This window comes from Caloenas nicobarica, unplaced genomic scaffold (assembly GCF_036013445.1).
Source record: "Caloenas nicobarica isolate bCalNic1 unplaced genomic scaffold, bCalNic1.hap1 Scaffold_97, whole genome shotgun sequence".
Lineage (NCBI taxonomy): Eukaryota > Metazoa > Chordata > Aves > Columbiformes > Columbidae > Caloenas > Caloenas nicobarica.
The window spans coordinates 605,548-621,507 of NW_027017726.1; the positions used below are offsets into that span (position 1 = coordinate 605,548).

Below are 15,960 nucleotides of genomic sequence, written 5' to 3' on the forward strand. Positions count from 1 at the left end.
CGTTTTTCTCATGGAGTGGATGTGTAAAGGAAGAGCTGCGCTCTCTGTGTGATTAACCAAAATAAAGGGCCCTGCAGCAACGTTTTGTTTTCAGGAGATCTTTCCTCCAAGGCCTTTTTGGAGCTGCATGGACAGTTCCTGTGCATGGGTGGAGGGAAAGGAGTCCAGAACAGCAGCACTGCCAGGGAGCACCAGCGCTTGGCCTTCCAGAGCTGTTCTCATTTCACTTCTCCACCCTTCTTCTGATCCCTTGTGTTGGTGCAAGGCCTGAGTGCTCTGGCAGCTTGGTCACCGTCCTGCTGTGTGTCAGTCCTGTGAGCAGAGGCAGGGACAGGCAATGGGCACTTGTGTGACAGAGCCGGCCTCAGAACAGCCTTTCCAGAAAGAAAGGTGATCTCCTCAGGGCAGGGCCTGATGGTTTATATCTTCTTGCAAAGTTTCTCTCAAGCATATGCCTACAAAAGTGGCCTGCAGATGCAAACACCAGTGTACAGCTCAACAGTGTGTGTGCAGGGCTGGGGCACACAGCAGTGTCCTCTCACAGCCGAGCCTCCTGCCAGCGACCTGCAGGACCAGCAGAGCAGGGTCTGAGCTGTGCCCATGTGCACTGGACACCCCACGGCATCTGCCCCAGGGCAATTGTCATGGACTGGCCCCTCACAACCTCCATTTCCAGCCCTGGCCTCTCACCCCAGCTCAGAGAGGTTCTTTGTCCCTCCATGGAATGACACTGAATGACTAGGTCAGCAGTCCATGTTTCATTGTACAGATAAGATGTGAGCACTCACATCATGTACGTGAGGTGAGATGAACCTGAGCGAGCACAAACACTATCAGGTATTCCTGGAGGTTCCATGATGGCCCGTGGGACAGACAGGGTCTCAAGGTCATTTCTCATTGGGAGTAACATCCCATGGAAACTGCCTAAATGCAGCACTGAGATGTGCTTCCTTTAACCAATGTCCCTGTGTCCATTCCTCATGACGTGGGACATCTCAGATGAGTGCAGAGCAGGGTGACACATCACAGTGCTGAGGTGCCTCCCGTCCCTTTGGAGTGGCAACAGGAGGCCAGAGGGACACTGTGACTCCTGCCTCTGTGTGTAAAAGGGACAGACTCCATCTCCAAACATTCCTGGGTGCATAAGGAGTCCATGAGGCCAGCTCAGATGTGGACACCTGACAGACCCTGACATTTCTGTGTGTGACTCCAGGAACAAACCCCACTGGCCCAGGCAGATTAATCTCACATGCTCGTGTCTGCTACGTCATCCTTACCCGTGATTCTGGACTGTGGTCTCAAATGTGCCAGAGCAATCAGAGAGGTTGGAAAAGTCAGTTGTCAAACCTGTCTTCAAGAAGGGCAGGAACAAGTATTGGGAGAATTACGGGCTGGCCAGCCGATCTCCATCCCTGGGAAGGGGATGGGACAAGTCTTCCTGCAGCCGTGTCCAGGCACTTGGAAAACAAGGAAGGGATTGCTGAACCCAAATGGGCAGGGAAAGAAGGGAATGTTGTGTACCTGGAATTTTGCAGAGCCTTAGACCTGGTCTCTTGTGATGTCCTTATAATCCGATTAACGCTCTCTGGGCTAAAGAAGTGAATGCTAGGTGGGAAGCTGGCTGGATGATGAAGCGCAAATGTCAGCAGTGGTACAAAGTGCCCCATAGGACCAGTTGCCAGTGGAATCCCTCAGTGACCAGTACTTGGGCCAGCACTGTTGAATGTCTTTGTTCTCCCCCCTGTATGATGCAGTGAACCTTCAGCTCCTTTGTGGATGACGGCAGAGGCTGGGCAGAGGCCTTGGATAACCTCACCTGGTTCACCCTGCCCTGAGCAGGAGAATGAGACAAGGTGGTGTTCAGGGCTCACTTCAAACCTGACTTACTCTATTATTCTTTTCCTTGGAGAGGTTTTGGAAGAGAGAATTGGTGGAGGGAGGAAAGAAAACAAAAAAAAAAACCCACCATGCAGATGAGGAGACATAAAAGGTGACAACATAAACAGAGCAGTGCTGGTGAATGATGTTTCTCTACTCAAATTGTTAGGAGAAAATCTATAATCAGCTCCCCAAATTCCCTGTTCTGCTCATTGGCCCCCAGGGAGTTACATCACATTTCTTTACATCTGATTCTACGCTGAAGTTTGCACCTGATTGTTACAGCTTCTTTGCAGGAATTACTTCATGCTTTCCTTAGAGATCTGGATGTAAACAGGCACAGGGGGACTTTTTTAATTAGAGGAAACAAGAAAAAGGAGAAAAAAAAAGGGTCAGGTCATTTGATAGCAATAGCAATGAGCAACTGTTTGGAAGCAATTGCATTTCAGTGCAGATGGATGTCAGATGAGACTGTGTGGAACTGTAACATATTTCAGTCATTATTTAGAGTACTAAAGAAGATGAGTTATCCTTGGTCCCTATTCCAGCCTCCTCTCCCCTTTCCTGAAGAAACAGAGAGCACGAAGCTGTGGAAGAAAGCAGGGGACTACAAAAGAGATGCTTGATACTGCTTATTCTGAAATCGGTAGTTACTCAGGGATTCCTAGTCAAAAAAGGCAAGTACTGAAAAGTAGAAAGAAAAGCTTTCAACCTGCATTTGATTTGATTTGACTTGACTTGATTTGATTTGATTTGATAGTTTAGCATTTGTGCAATAGAAGGGATGACTTAGCCACACAGGTGTGACAGATGTTTGGAACAGATCTGCATGAATTTGGAATTTACCAGGAATGGGATAAAATAGCTAACAGACTTTAAAATCCCCTGTTATGAAGAAAGAATTCTTTATGAGTGTTTGAAAAATGTTGAAAGAAGATAACAAATTCTCTGAGAACTCCAACTGAAATTTGATACAGAAAAAACTGAGTATGAGAAATGCTTGAAGTACTCTATCTGTGTACTATAGGAAGACTGCAAGAAAGGAAAGAAGCAGAGAAGGTTTTAGAGGGCCTTTCTCCCAGACTGTGAATTATCACACTTGGTTTTTGCCATGTTCCTGTCTCGGCATGACAAACCAAAATTGAACATGGGACCAGAAAATGGAACTGCAGTTACTGAGTTCACCCTGGAGGGTTTCTCACAGCTTGATCAAAGACTACAGCTCGTACTCTCCCTGGTCTTTCTGCTCATATGCCTGACAACAGTGATGGGGAACACTACCATCATTTTCCTCGTGTATGCAGATCACCGCCTACAAACCCCCATGTACTTTTTCATTGGCAATCTGGCCTTCCTGGAAATCTGGTTTACATCATCCACAAGCATAAAATTGGTTGTGATCCTGGGTTCTGGTAGGAGAACAATCTCACTAAGCAGCTGCTTTGCCCAATCCTATTTCTATTTTGCCCTGGGCTGTACAGAGTTTGTTCTACTTGTTGTCATGTCCTTTGACCGCTATGTTGCCATCTGCCAGCCTTTGCGTTATGCTGCCATCATGAAGCCTCAGCTCTGCATCCACCTGGTTATTTGCTGCTTGGGTCACAGGCTTCACATTCTTGAGTTACCGCCTGGTCATCCTCTCCCAGCTGACCTTCTGTGGCTCAAATGAGATCCATCACTTTTTTTGTGACAACTCCCCCTTATTCAAAATGTCCTGCTCTGACACCAGCCTGCTTTGGAAAATAGACTCTGTTTTCTTATCATTTGTCATTCTGGGTTCCTTATGTTTAACTCAGGCATTTTACATGTGCATCCTTTTCTGTATTCTACATCTTCCAGCAGCCTCTGGGAGGAAAAAAGCTTTTTCTACGTGTTCTTCCCATCTCACCACCTTGGCACTTGCATATGGGAGCTGCATTGCTTTCTGCCTGTGTCCTTCAAAAGATGTTTCCTTGGAGAACAGCAGAATTGTAGCGTTGCTGAACACCGTCTTCTACCCATTCTTAAATCCATTCATGTACAGTCTCAGAAACAAGACTGTGATACTGGCCCTGAATGAAGCCATTGCCTGTATAACAACACAGCTTTTCCCCTAATCATGAGGCATTTCTGGACAGAAATTCCAGTGATCTGCTATCATATGTTAAATAATACCAATGTATTTGTATGTAACCTCCAGAGATACCTCAGGAGATTTATAGAATCACAGAATCCTTTCAGTTGGAAGAGACCCTCAGGATCATCAAGTACAACCATAACCCAACTCTAGCACTAACCCATGTCCCTAAGAACCTCGTCTAAACACCTTTTAAACCCCTCCAGGGATGGTGACTCCACCACTGCCCTGGGCAGCCTGTTCCAATGCCCAACAACCCTTTCCAGGAAGAATTTTTTCCTAATATCCAATCTAAACCTCCCCTGACACAACTTGAGGCCATTTCCTCTTGTCCTATCTCATTGGATTGTGTTAAGTGATAAGAAGCTCCTCTGCACACACAAAGAAGGCACTAACAATGTCAGGAGGAGTAAGTCAGTTAATATTCTGCCCCGACTGCTCCCAGCACCATCACTGGGGAGCCACCAGCTCATCGCGAGCCCATCTCTAAAACCAAGAAGAGCACAGAGGCTCATTGGCAAGTGGGAACCCAAATTACAGGCTCCTGAGGACTAAACATCTTGTCCCAAGGCTGCCCTGGGAGAACCATCAGCCTTGTTGTCCAGGTGTGAAGCCCATCAAGTGGATTACCTGAGAGTAGCTCTCTGGATCACCATTTAGACTAACGGGATTGTTGCCTAGAGGTGCAGGACACATTAGGGGATGCAGGGGAAGAACATTTTTGGATTACACAGTACTTATCATGGGAAGTTTGGGGAAAGACCCCAACCAGTGCAGTCTGTCCTGTCATCTCATTAAATTTAATTTCTAAGTCTTTGCTATGTGAGTAAATCTCTTCTTTGCATGAATGTGTGAGTGTAGCAACTGGAGCAGGACCAGGGGGTCAGACAGCCCGTATGTCATTGGTGCCAGCAACTGAGAGACCAGAGTGACTGGACATAAGATTGTGTGCGCATGTGTGTAACTGCGGGGGTCTGTACCAGTATCTGGAATGGGGCTGCGGCCCTAGGGGCTCATGGGTCCTGGTATCTGCAACTGGCAAGGCAGGTGTCCTGGGGAGGCTACTGAGCAGACTGAGTGTTTGAGCCCAGGATCAACCCTATACAGGTATATGTGTAAAACAGACTAGACTAGACGAGACTAGACTAGTTCAGTTGGAAGGGACCTACAGCGATCATCTAGTTCAAATACCTGACCCATTCAGGGCTGACCAAAAGATAAATCATGGTACCAAGGGCACTGTCCAAGTGTCTCTTAAACACTGACAGACTTGGGGAATTGACCACCTCTCTAGGAAGCTTGTTCCAGTTTTTGACCGGCCTTGATAAAGAGATGTTTCCTAATAACCAGTCTAAACCTCCCCTGGCCAAGCTTTGAACCATTCCCACATGTCCTATCACTGGACACCAGGGAGAAGATCTCAGCACCTCCCTGTCCATGTCCCCTCCTCAGGAAGCTGTAGAAAGCAATGAGGTCACTCCTCAGCCTCCTTTTCACCAAACTAGAGAAGCCCAGAGTCCTCAGCTGCTCGTCAGAGGACAATCCTTGCAGCCCTTTCACCAGTTTTGTTGCTCTGCTCTGGATGCATTCAAGGACCTTCACATCCTTGTTGTAATAACATGTGGGGCCCAGAACCGCACACAGCCCTCAAGGTGAGGCCGCACCAACGCTGAATACAGCAGCACAGTCACCTGTTTTGACCACATGGCCATGCTGTGTTTGATGCACCCCAGGATGTGGTTTACTGTCTTGGCTGCCAGGGGACAGTGTTGGCTCATATCGACCCTGTGGCCAACCATCACGCCAGATCCCTTTCTGCAGGGCTGCTCTCCAGCCACTCTCTCCCAATCTACACTTTCACTCAGTATTACTCTATCCCAGGTGAACAATCCAGCACTTGGACTTGTTCAATTTCATGCCAAGTGCCGGCTCCTGCAGTTGGGTCACAACAGCCCCATGCAACACTATAGGCTCAAAGAAGAGCAGCTGGAAATCTGCCCAATGGAAAAGGACCTGGGGGTGTTGATCGACAGCCAACTGAACTTGAGTCAGCATGTGCCTAGGTGGCCAAGAAGGCCAGCAGCATCCTGCCGTGCAACAGCAATAGTGTGGCCAGCAGGACCAGGCAAGTGATCATTCTCCTGTTCTCGGAACTGGTGAGGCTGCACCTCAAATCCTGTGTGTGGTTTTGGGCCCCTCACTACAAGACAGATCTTGAGATGCTGGAGTGAGTTCAGAGAAGGGCAACAAAGCTGGTGAGGGGTCTGGAGAACAAGTCAGATGGGGAGCAGTTGAGGGAACTGAGACTGTGTAGCCTGGAGAACAGGAGGCTGAAGGTAGACCTTATCACTGTCTACGACTGCCTGAAAGGAGGTTGTAGCATGGAGGGTGTTGGTCTCTTCTCCTAAGTAGAAAGTGATAGGACAAGAGGAAACGGCCTCAAGTTGCACCCAGGAAGGTTCAGTTTGCATATTAGGAAAAATCTTTTCATGGAATAGATAGTCAGGCATTGGAACAGGCTGTCCAAGTATTGGTTGAGTCACCATCCCTGAAGGTGTTTAAAAGACATATATATGAAGTTCTTAGGGACATGGTTTAGTGCCAGAGTTGGGTTAATGGCTGGATAAGATGATCTTGAGGGTCTCTTCCAACCTAAATAATTATATGATCTCATTGGGATGAGAAACATCATGGGGCAGCTCACCCATACGGAGTACCGGTATGGATGTATGGATGGATGCATGGATGTATGGATGGATGCATGGATGGATGCATGGATGCACGGATGCGTGGTAGGATGGTCAGATAGATGGATTGGGACAGAGAGGAGGATCAGACTCCCTTTCAGCCCAAGGGTTGGGGCCAGCCATGGCATGAGGGAACCCAGGACAGTCCCCCTTTGTCCCCTGCTCTTGTTTCCAAGAGATCCTTTACACCCATTGCTGGCAGCCCTCCTGTGCCAGCCCCTCTCACCAGCACAAGACTCCTGGCCCAGGAGGTCTTCATGCTGCTCCTGCTACCGCAGTGACAGAGCAGCCTGCCCTGAGCTGTGGAATGCAGAAATAGGTTTCTGTTGGTCATTTATTCCCCTGTTGAAGCACAGAGCACTGGGAGCAGGCTGTGGTGCCTGAAAACCACAGCAAGGCAGTCCAAGGCAGATCACTGAAGGTCCTTCACCATCTCCAGGAACACTGGGCACCCACAGATGAACACTCGAACCAGCACCATGACATAACATGTTGCCTCATGTCCTCCCCTGAGCCCATGAAAAACCCAAGCACGGCAGCATGGCCTTGTGGGGGGAAATTTATTCAGGCTGACCACAGCTTTGGAAGAAGAGCCCAAGCTCCAAATACAGAAAGTGAGGAAATCCCCTTTTACGGGGTGTTTCAAAAAGATGGACCCAATTTCAGAGATACAGTGATTTCAAAATGGGTCCATCTTTTTGAAACACCGTGTATTACAGAGATCCAACAGAGGACGTCGTGGTCCCAGAAAGAGGTAAACAGGCCTCTGAGTCTGAGAGGCTGGCTTCATGCCTCTGGAGAAGTGCCATGGATGAAGAAATTCCTTGACAAACATGGCTATCACAGATAAAATGCTCAACACAAAGGAGGTTCCTGAGATGAATTGGAAATGACTTCTGAAGAGACATGGGTAACTTATTGCTGCTGACAAAAAAAATGATTGAATCACCTTCTTCAGTGCCACTTTCAGCTCCTGGTTCCTCATGCTGTAGATGAGGGGGTTCACTGCTGGAGGCACCACTGAGTACAGAAAAGAGACCACCAGGTCCAGGCTTGGTGAGGAAATGGAGAGGGCCTTCAGGCAGGCAAACACACCAGTGTTGACAAACAGGGAGACCACAGTCAGGTGAGGGATACACTTGGAAAAGGCTTTGTGCCGTCCCTGCTCAGAGGGGATCCTCAGCACAGCCCTGAAGATCTGCACATAGGACAGCATAATGAACACAAAACACCAAAATGCTAAAGAGACACTAAGCACAATAAGCCCAGCTTCCCTGAAGTAAGAGAAGCAGGAGAGCTTGAGAATCTGGGGGATTTCTCAGAAGAACTGGTCCACAGCATTGCCCTTGCAGAGAGGTATGGAAAATACATTGGCCATGTGCAGCAGAACATTGAGAAACCCACTGACCCAGGCAGCTGCTGCCATATGGACACAAGCTCTGCCGCCCAGGAGGGTCCTGTAGTGCAGGGGTTTGCAGATGGCAACGTAGCGGTTGTAGGACATGAGGGTGAGAAGGGCACACTCTGCTGAAATTGCAAAGAGAAAGACCTGGGCAGCACATCCTGCATAGGAGATGGCCCTGGCATCCCAGAGGGAATTGGCCGTGGACTTGGGGACAATGGTGGAGATGGAGCCCAGGTCGAGGAGGGAGAGGTTGAGGAGGAAGAAGTACCTGGGGGTGTGGAGGTGCTGGTCACAGGCTATCATGGTGATGATGAGGCCGTTGCCCAGGAGGGCAGCTAGGTAGATGCCCAGGAAGAGCCAGAAGTGCAAGAGCTGCAGCTCCCATGTGTCTGTGAATGCCAGGAGGAGGAACTGGGTGATGGAGCTGCTGTTGAACATTTGCTTCCTCTCACATGGGGCACTGTCCAAGGAGTACCTCAAGGGCCAGGGCTTTTGTGCTGGTCTGGGGAGATGGGATGGCATGGAGGGGCTGAGGAGCTGCTGTGCCCTTCAGAGGGGCAGACGCTGTGGGGTGACTGCCCAGAGCACCTGCAATGGGCACTGGTGTGGGACCAGCCCCACACTCGGCTTTGCTGGGGAGAGGGCATTGAGGGTGGAAAGAGGGCAGGGGAGGTGGGAGAGACTCGAGGGAGCTGGGCTGGGCTGGAAAGTACCTGGGAGAGAAAAACATCAGCCTGTATCTCGTGCTGCATGGCCATGCAGGGTGAAGACTCACACCAGGGGTTGTGGTGCAGAGCCAGGGCTTGTGGGAGGGATCAATATCATGCAGGTGCAGGAGAGAGGAGGCTGCTCTGTCACCTTGGTGGCATGGACAGACCAGGAAGGTGGCCCAGGGCCTTCATCACCCCCCAGCCACTGGCCACCTCTCATGGGCCATTTCCAGCACTGGCCGCTCAGCCCAGGTTTACGGGTGAGGTTCCCTGTGAGGCCATCTCCATCCTCCTGCTGGGCTCAGGGCCTGTCTCAGGGAATGGCCAGCCCTGCCCAGCCTCTCTCCTGGCCCAGACCTGGCAGACCCTGGAGCAGGGCTGTCTGTGAACCCCACAGCTGACACGGCCTCTCCAGGAGCTTGGAGAGGCTGCCACACAGGAAGGCCGTGGGGTGAGAAAGCACCAAGGACCATGCGGGCATCACACCGGGAGACCGTTCCCCACCCCGAATGCACCCTGTCCTGTGCTGTGCCTGCACCGTGGGGCTGTGGGACCATGTGTGGGGCAGCAGGGCTGGGCTGTCACAGCACAGGGTGCAGACAGGGGCCACAAAGCAGCTGCCAGGGGTGACAGCAAGGACAAGTACAGACAAGGAGTCTATGTGCATCACCTTTGCTGTGCAGGGATGACTTTGGGAAGGGAAAAGCTCACCTGGAGTTGGTGGCTGCAAGAAAAGAGACCACTGCATCAGAGACCAAGGCTGAACAAGGGAAATGCGGGGCTGTTACTGGGTGGGGAGGGAAATTCAATAACAGCAGAGAGTGATGCTGGGGTTGAGGGACTCAATGCCTTCTGTGTCTGGGTCTTTACTGGAACACCCACCCAGGCCTCTGTGCTCAATGAAGGGCTTCAAGGAGGAGAGCACATCTTGGCAGGAACCTCAGGAAGCCCCAGAAGGACAAACAGCAGTGTCTGCCCCTGCAGGGGACTCACCCTGGCAATGGCACAGGCTGGGGCTGCCTGGCTGCGAGCAGCTCTGTGGGAAAGGTCTGGGTGGGCAGGGAGCTGGGCAGGAGGCAGCGTGTGCCCTGGTGCAAGGGAGGCCAGGAGCACCCTGGGCTGTGCCACCAGGAGCACGGCCAGGAGATGGAGGGAAGGGATTCTCTGGAATACTCCATCCAGATCTCAGATCCCAATTCAGGAAAGATACTGGCAAGCTGGAGAGGGTTGAGCAAAGGGCCCTGGGGACAGCCAGGGACTGGAGCACTTTGCCTGTGGGGAGAGGCTGGGGGAGCCGGGCTTGTCCATGCCAGAGAAGGGAAGGCTGACAGGGACCTCATCACAGCCTGCCAGTGCCAATGAGGAGGTGATGGAGAATGCAGAGCCAGGCTCTTCACTGTAGTGCATTGCAGAAGGACAAAAACCAATGGGTGGAAGGTGAAAGAGGTGAGGTTCAGCCAGGACATAAGGAAAAGTTTTTTCCCTAGAACAGGGGTGTCAAATTCACTTTCACCAGGGGCCACATCTGCCTCACGGTTGCCTTGAAAGGGACGAATGTAATTTTAGGACTGTATATATACAACTATTCCTACATTTATACAGTCTTAAAATTACAGTTGGCCCTTTGAAGGCAACCGTGAGGCTGATGTGGTCCCAGTGAAAATGAGTTTGACACCCCTGCCCTAGGAGCTCAGCCAAGTGCTGCCTCGGGTCACCCAGAGAGGCTGAGCAGCCTGTGTCCTTGGAGGTTTTCAAACTCTGATTGAATCAGGGCTTGAACACCTTGGTCTGACCCAGTTTGTGACAGCTTGGACTGCAGACTCCTGAGGGCCCTTCAACCTCACTTCTCATTTGATCCCATTGTGATGTTGGGCTCTGTTTCTAACTGGTCAGAGCAGACGATTATGGGGCATGAATCCACCTGTGCTTTGGGTGACCATCTAAACCAACATCTCAGCCAGTGAACCAGTCAACGCCTCAGTGTAACTTGCTCTGGGCGAAGTGGGAAGAGTCCTGGGCAGGGAAGGTTTAGAGGGCATGGGGCGCTATACAAGACAGAAAATGATCTTGGCTTAATGCCTGTAGGCCCATCAGATGTCAGCTGATGTCAATGAAAATTAAAATAAGAACTGAAGACAAATATTCAAAGCAAAGAAAGATGTCAACATCCTTTTTTTTTTTTTTTTTAAGTCTTTGGGAGGTTTTCTTTTCTTCAAAAAGGAAAGTTTTTCCCAGAAACAGAAATGGATATAAGACACACATGTCTTCAGCTACACGGACAAGCTTTTTACGTACTACTTTTTTACATATAAAAAAAAAAGTTCAAATGTGAATTACCGGCAAGCGTACTAAGGGGAGGAGAACGTTGGTCTTCCCCTCTACTTCTGTTACCAACACTCTATTATTTCATCTCCCTTGTCATTCAGGAGTTTCCAGCTCTCCTGATTCAAGGTCCATGTCAAAGGAAAACTTTTCAGCAGACTGTCTGGACACACACCCTTCCCAGCACTCTCAGGTTTTCTCCTCCACTTCCTCTTTGGTCATTCAGTTGCCTCTCAACTGTTTGGTTTCTGCTTGGAGCTTCAGGGAGTTACAAACTTGCCCCATTCTTCAAAGCTCTAATTAACACGGCAGTCAACACATTATTTGTGTTTATATCTATCCTTTCCTAACTCTGTCTAAAACAGTTCTTGTGTGGATGTCCCTTGTGGACGGTGGACCTCATCAGATCCAGCTTAGACAGTTGTGGAAAGTGTTTTACTCTATTAAATTGTATTGTGTTTACTTGTTGGCATCGAAGAGAAACCTTTCTGTGCCTGAGTGCAGCCAGGTCTCTAAGGAGAGCAGGTGGGAGCTGGTGCAGAGGAGCTGCACCATCCACCTGCAGACCTCAGTGGAGAAGTCTGATGTGAGGAAAAGTGATGCAAGTCCCAGGTGGCCAAGGAGGGAACTGGCAGACTAGGGAGGAGGGATGAGGAGCAAGGTTGTCCATACAGTGTCCGACCTTAAGGGACAGCTTCTCCTGCCTGTCCCGGTTTATTCAGGTGACCCTCTGGATCAATGCCCAGTGTAGAATGCTGCTGTCACTTCTTCTATGAAATCAAGAATGATAGAAAGTACCGTTGAAAGAAAAAACCCTCTCTTATGAAATCTTCTTTGAAATCTTCATCACGAAGTAACCCACCGAAACCTCTCCAAATAGCTGTACAAGTCTTGCAGACTTGAAGAAAATGACAGGAAAAGACATGGCTCGTTAGGGCTTTTTGTATTGTAATGAGCCCCTTGGCGTATTTGGTGCTGAGTCCATGAACCTCAGATACCAAGAGCAGACTGAAGAATCTCCTCAAGAAGTCCAAGTCAGAAGCAAACTCCAAAGTTCCTTGAAGCACTAATGGGTGCCACTGAGGCCATTACTGACAAAGCCTCCCCAGGGACTCGTTAGAACAGATAATTGGAGACTGCGATTACATCAGGCAAAGGCAAAGTGCAGCAGCTCTGATGCTGAGAAAACCCTTGGTTTGTTTGATGAAGGAGGATGGTCAATCCTTGAGCCCCTGCCCCTACAAAGGGAGATCCTGTCCCTCACATGTGTCTCAGGGCTCTTCCTGGGGATGTGGGGAGTGCGGTGCCATTGAGGGACAACAATGTGACACCTCCCAACCTCCCTTGGGGAGGTGCAAGGAGCAATGAGGCCTCATGGCCATGACAATGATGGGTCTCCTCTTAGGCCTCAGTGGCAGGGACATCAGCCATAGCCAAGGGGACAAAGACCTTGGGCCTTCCAGGGACATTCAGCCTCACCCTTGGCCATCTCCACCACAGGCCGTTCTACACTGTCCCAGGCCTGTGGCTGTTTCCCTGCAGGCTGCAGACACCCCATGCGCTTCCCCACCTTGTGCTCACCCCAGTATGTCCCCTCCTGTGCTGCTGTCTCTCCATTCTCCCCAGCTGTTCCTTGAAACACAAAGCCATGCCTGATCCAGACGCCTCTGGATGTCCACAGCACTATGCTCAGAATGACATTTCTTTATCCTCAGGTCCACTCTGGACCTCCAGAGCTGCAGGTTTTTTATGGCTTTCTTTTCTCATGCCGTTTCCCACCACCAAAAAGAGTGTCAGCATCTTGGAAGATGATTTTCAAGATTTCCCGAGCTACTATTATTCTTCCCTGCCATGGTTTTACCCCAGCCAGCAACTAAGACCGTGATAGTTGGTCACATACTTCCTCCACCCCTTCAAAGGGGGAGAGGGGAGAGAAGTGAAAGGGAAGGGACAAACTTGTTGGTTGAGAAAAAACAGTTTAATAAGACAACAATGTAATAATAAAATATTACTACTACTAATATACTAATACTAGAGTACCTTTCTTATGAGAAGGGACTGAGAGTGCTGGGTCTGTTCAGCCTGGAGAAGGATGAGAGGTGATCTCATCAATGTTTATAAATATCTTAAGGATGGATGTCAAGAGCATGGGACCAGACTCATTTCAGTGATGCCCAACGATAGGATGACAGGCAAAAAGCACTGAAGCACAGGAGGTTCCGTCTGAATATGAGGAAAAATTTCTCTACTTTGAGGTTGACAGACACTGGAACAGGCTGTCCAGAAAGGTTCTGGAGTCTCCTTCTCTGGAGACATTCAAACCCACCTGGACACTTCCTGTGAAATCCACTCTAGGTGATCCTACTTTAGCAGGTGGGTTGGATTAAATGATCTCCAGGGATCCCTTCCAGCTGCAACCATTCTGTGATTCTGAGTATAAACCCAGAGTGAGATGCCCCAATTTACTCAGCTGGATGCCTTCCCTTGGCAGGACTAAAGGAGATCCATTTCTGACCCTCCCTGGGTGTCCTGACCAATGATGGGACAATGAAACGGTGCTTTCTGGACCTAACTCTAGTTTTGACAGGTGAAATGACATAGCTGGAAAGAAGTGGAATGCCTTTTTTGCCTCAGTCTTTTACAGTCAAACCAGTTGTGCTCCAGGTACATATCCCCCCGAGCCAGAAGACAGGGACAGGGAGCAGAATGTAGTCCAATAATCCGAGGGGAAATGGTTGGTGACCTGTTACACCACTTAGACACACACAAGTCTATGGGGGCAGATGGGATCCATCCAAGGCTGCTGAGGGAGCTTGCAGACGTGATCACTAAGCCACTTTCAATTGTGAATCAGCAACCCTGGCGAACCGAGGAGGTCCCAGTTGACTGGAAGTTGGCGAATGTGACGCCCGTCTACAAGAAGGGTCAGAAGGAGGATCCAGGGAATTACAGGCCTGTCAATCTGACCTCAGTGCCAGGGAAGCTCATGGAACAGATCATCCTGAGTGACATCACATGGCACACACAGGACAACCAAGCAATCAGGCCCAGTCAGCATGGGTTTATGAAAGGCAGGTCCTGCTTGACCAGCCTGATCTCTTCCTATGACAAGGTGACCTGCTTACTTGATGAGGGAGAGGCTGAGGATGCTGTGTACTTGGACTTCAGTAAAGCCTTTGACACCGTATCCCACAGCATCTCCTGGAAAAGCTGCAGCTCATGGCCTGGATGGGTTTATCTGCGATAGATAAAAAACTGGCTGGAGGGCTGGGCCCAAAGAGTTGTGGTGAACGGAGGCAAATCCAGTAGGTGGCTGGTCGCGAGTGGTGTCCCCAGGGCTCAGTATTGGGGCCAGTTCTGTTTAATCTCTTTATCAGTGATCTGGATGAGGGGATTGAGTGCACCCTCAGTATGTTTGCAGATGACACCATGCTGGGTGTGAGCATTGATCTGCTGGACGGTAGGAAGGCTCTAAAAAGGGATCTGGACTGGCTGGATGGTTGGGCTGAGGCCAGTTGTCTAAGGTTCAACAAGGCCAATCTCAGGGTCCTGCGCTTGGGTCACAACAACCCCAGGCAGCGCTACAGGCTCGGGGAAGAGCAGCTGGAAAGCTGCCCAGCAGAAAAGGACCTGGGAGTGTTGATTGACAGCAGCTAAATATGAGCCAGGGTGTGTCCAGGTGGAAAAAAGGCCACCAGCATCCTGGCTTGTATCAGGAATAGTATGGGCAGCAGGACCAGGGCAGTGATTGTCCCCTGTACTGGCACCAGTGAGGCCACACCTTGAGTCCTGGGGTCAGTTTTGGGCCCCTCACTATAGGAAAGACCTTGAGGTGCTGGAGTGAGTTCAGAGAAGGGCAATGGAGCTGATGAAGACACTGGAGCACAAGTGTGATGGGAGCAGCTGAGGGACCTGGGGCTGTTCAGCCTGGAGAACAGGAGGCTGAGGGGAGACCTTCTGATCTCTGAACTGCCTGAAAGGAGGTTGGAGCATGGAGGGTGTTGGTCTCTTCTCCCTGGTAACAAGTGATAGGACAAGAGGAAAAGGCCTCAAGTTGCACCAGGGGAGGTTTAGATTGGATATTCGGAAAAAAATTATTCACAGAAAGGGTTGTCGGGCATTGGAAGAGGCTGCCTGAAAGAAGAGGTTTGTTTTTCTGCCAGAAATATGTTTCAGGAATTGTTCTGAGGATTTTTCTCCTCCACCTTCATCTCCACTGCCAGCTCTCCACAGTGACAATCAAGCAAAGTGAATTCAACCCGCAAGGACTAGGAGCAGAGATGAAACTTGTCTCAGAGCAGGAGGGAGATTCCCATGAGAGCTGATGAGCGCTACATCAGCAAAACTGTAACTGTTAAAAAACAAGGGACAGCGGTGGAGGCAGAGCCTCCCCTGTCCTGCTGGAATGGCAGGAGAATCCTGTGGCCCTGCCAGCGGGCACGTGCACTCTTGGGTTCTGCTCCTATTGCAGCCAAGGATGTGCTAAGAAAGGATCCTGCAGGCTTTGCAGCTCTTCTGCCATGAGGAGAGCAGAGCAGCTTCAGCTGCTGTTACAAAAAGGCAGAGAAGCAGAGCTCACCGTGGCGAGATCGGCACTGTAGTGATTCTGCTGACTCTTCCACCTCATGGAATCGCACGGGCTGGCAGCTGTGTGCACCGTGCTGGGGCCCAGCACCCTGGGCAACATGTAGGTGCTTGGACCTGCAAGAGGAATGGGAAGAGAGTTGGTTGACAGGGTCGTTAGCAGAGGAGGTGCCCAGAGAAGCTGCAAATCTTCTGGAC

At 50.1% G+C, this 15,960-nt stretch overlaps 1 pseudogene; it reads right to left on the minus strand.

The window, feature by feature from the left end:
• Positions 1-4,444: 4,444 nt before the first annotated feature.
• LOC136002978 (ciliary microtubule associated protein 1A-like) overlaps positions 4,445-15,960 on the minus strand; it is a 63,319-nt pseudogene continuing 51,803 nt past the window's right edge.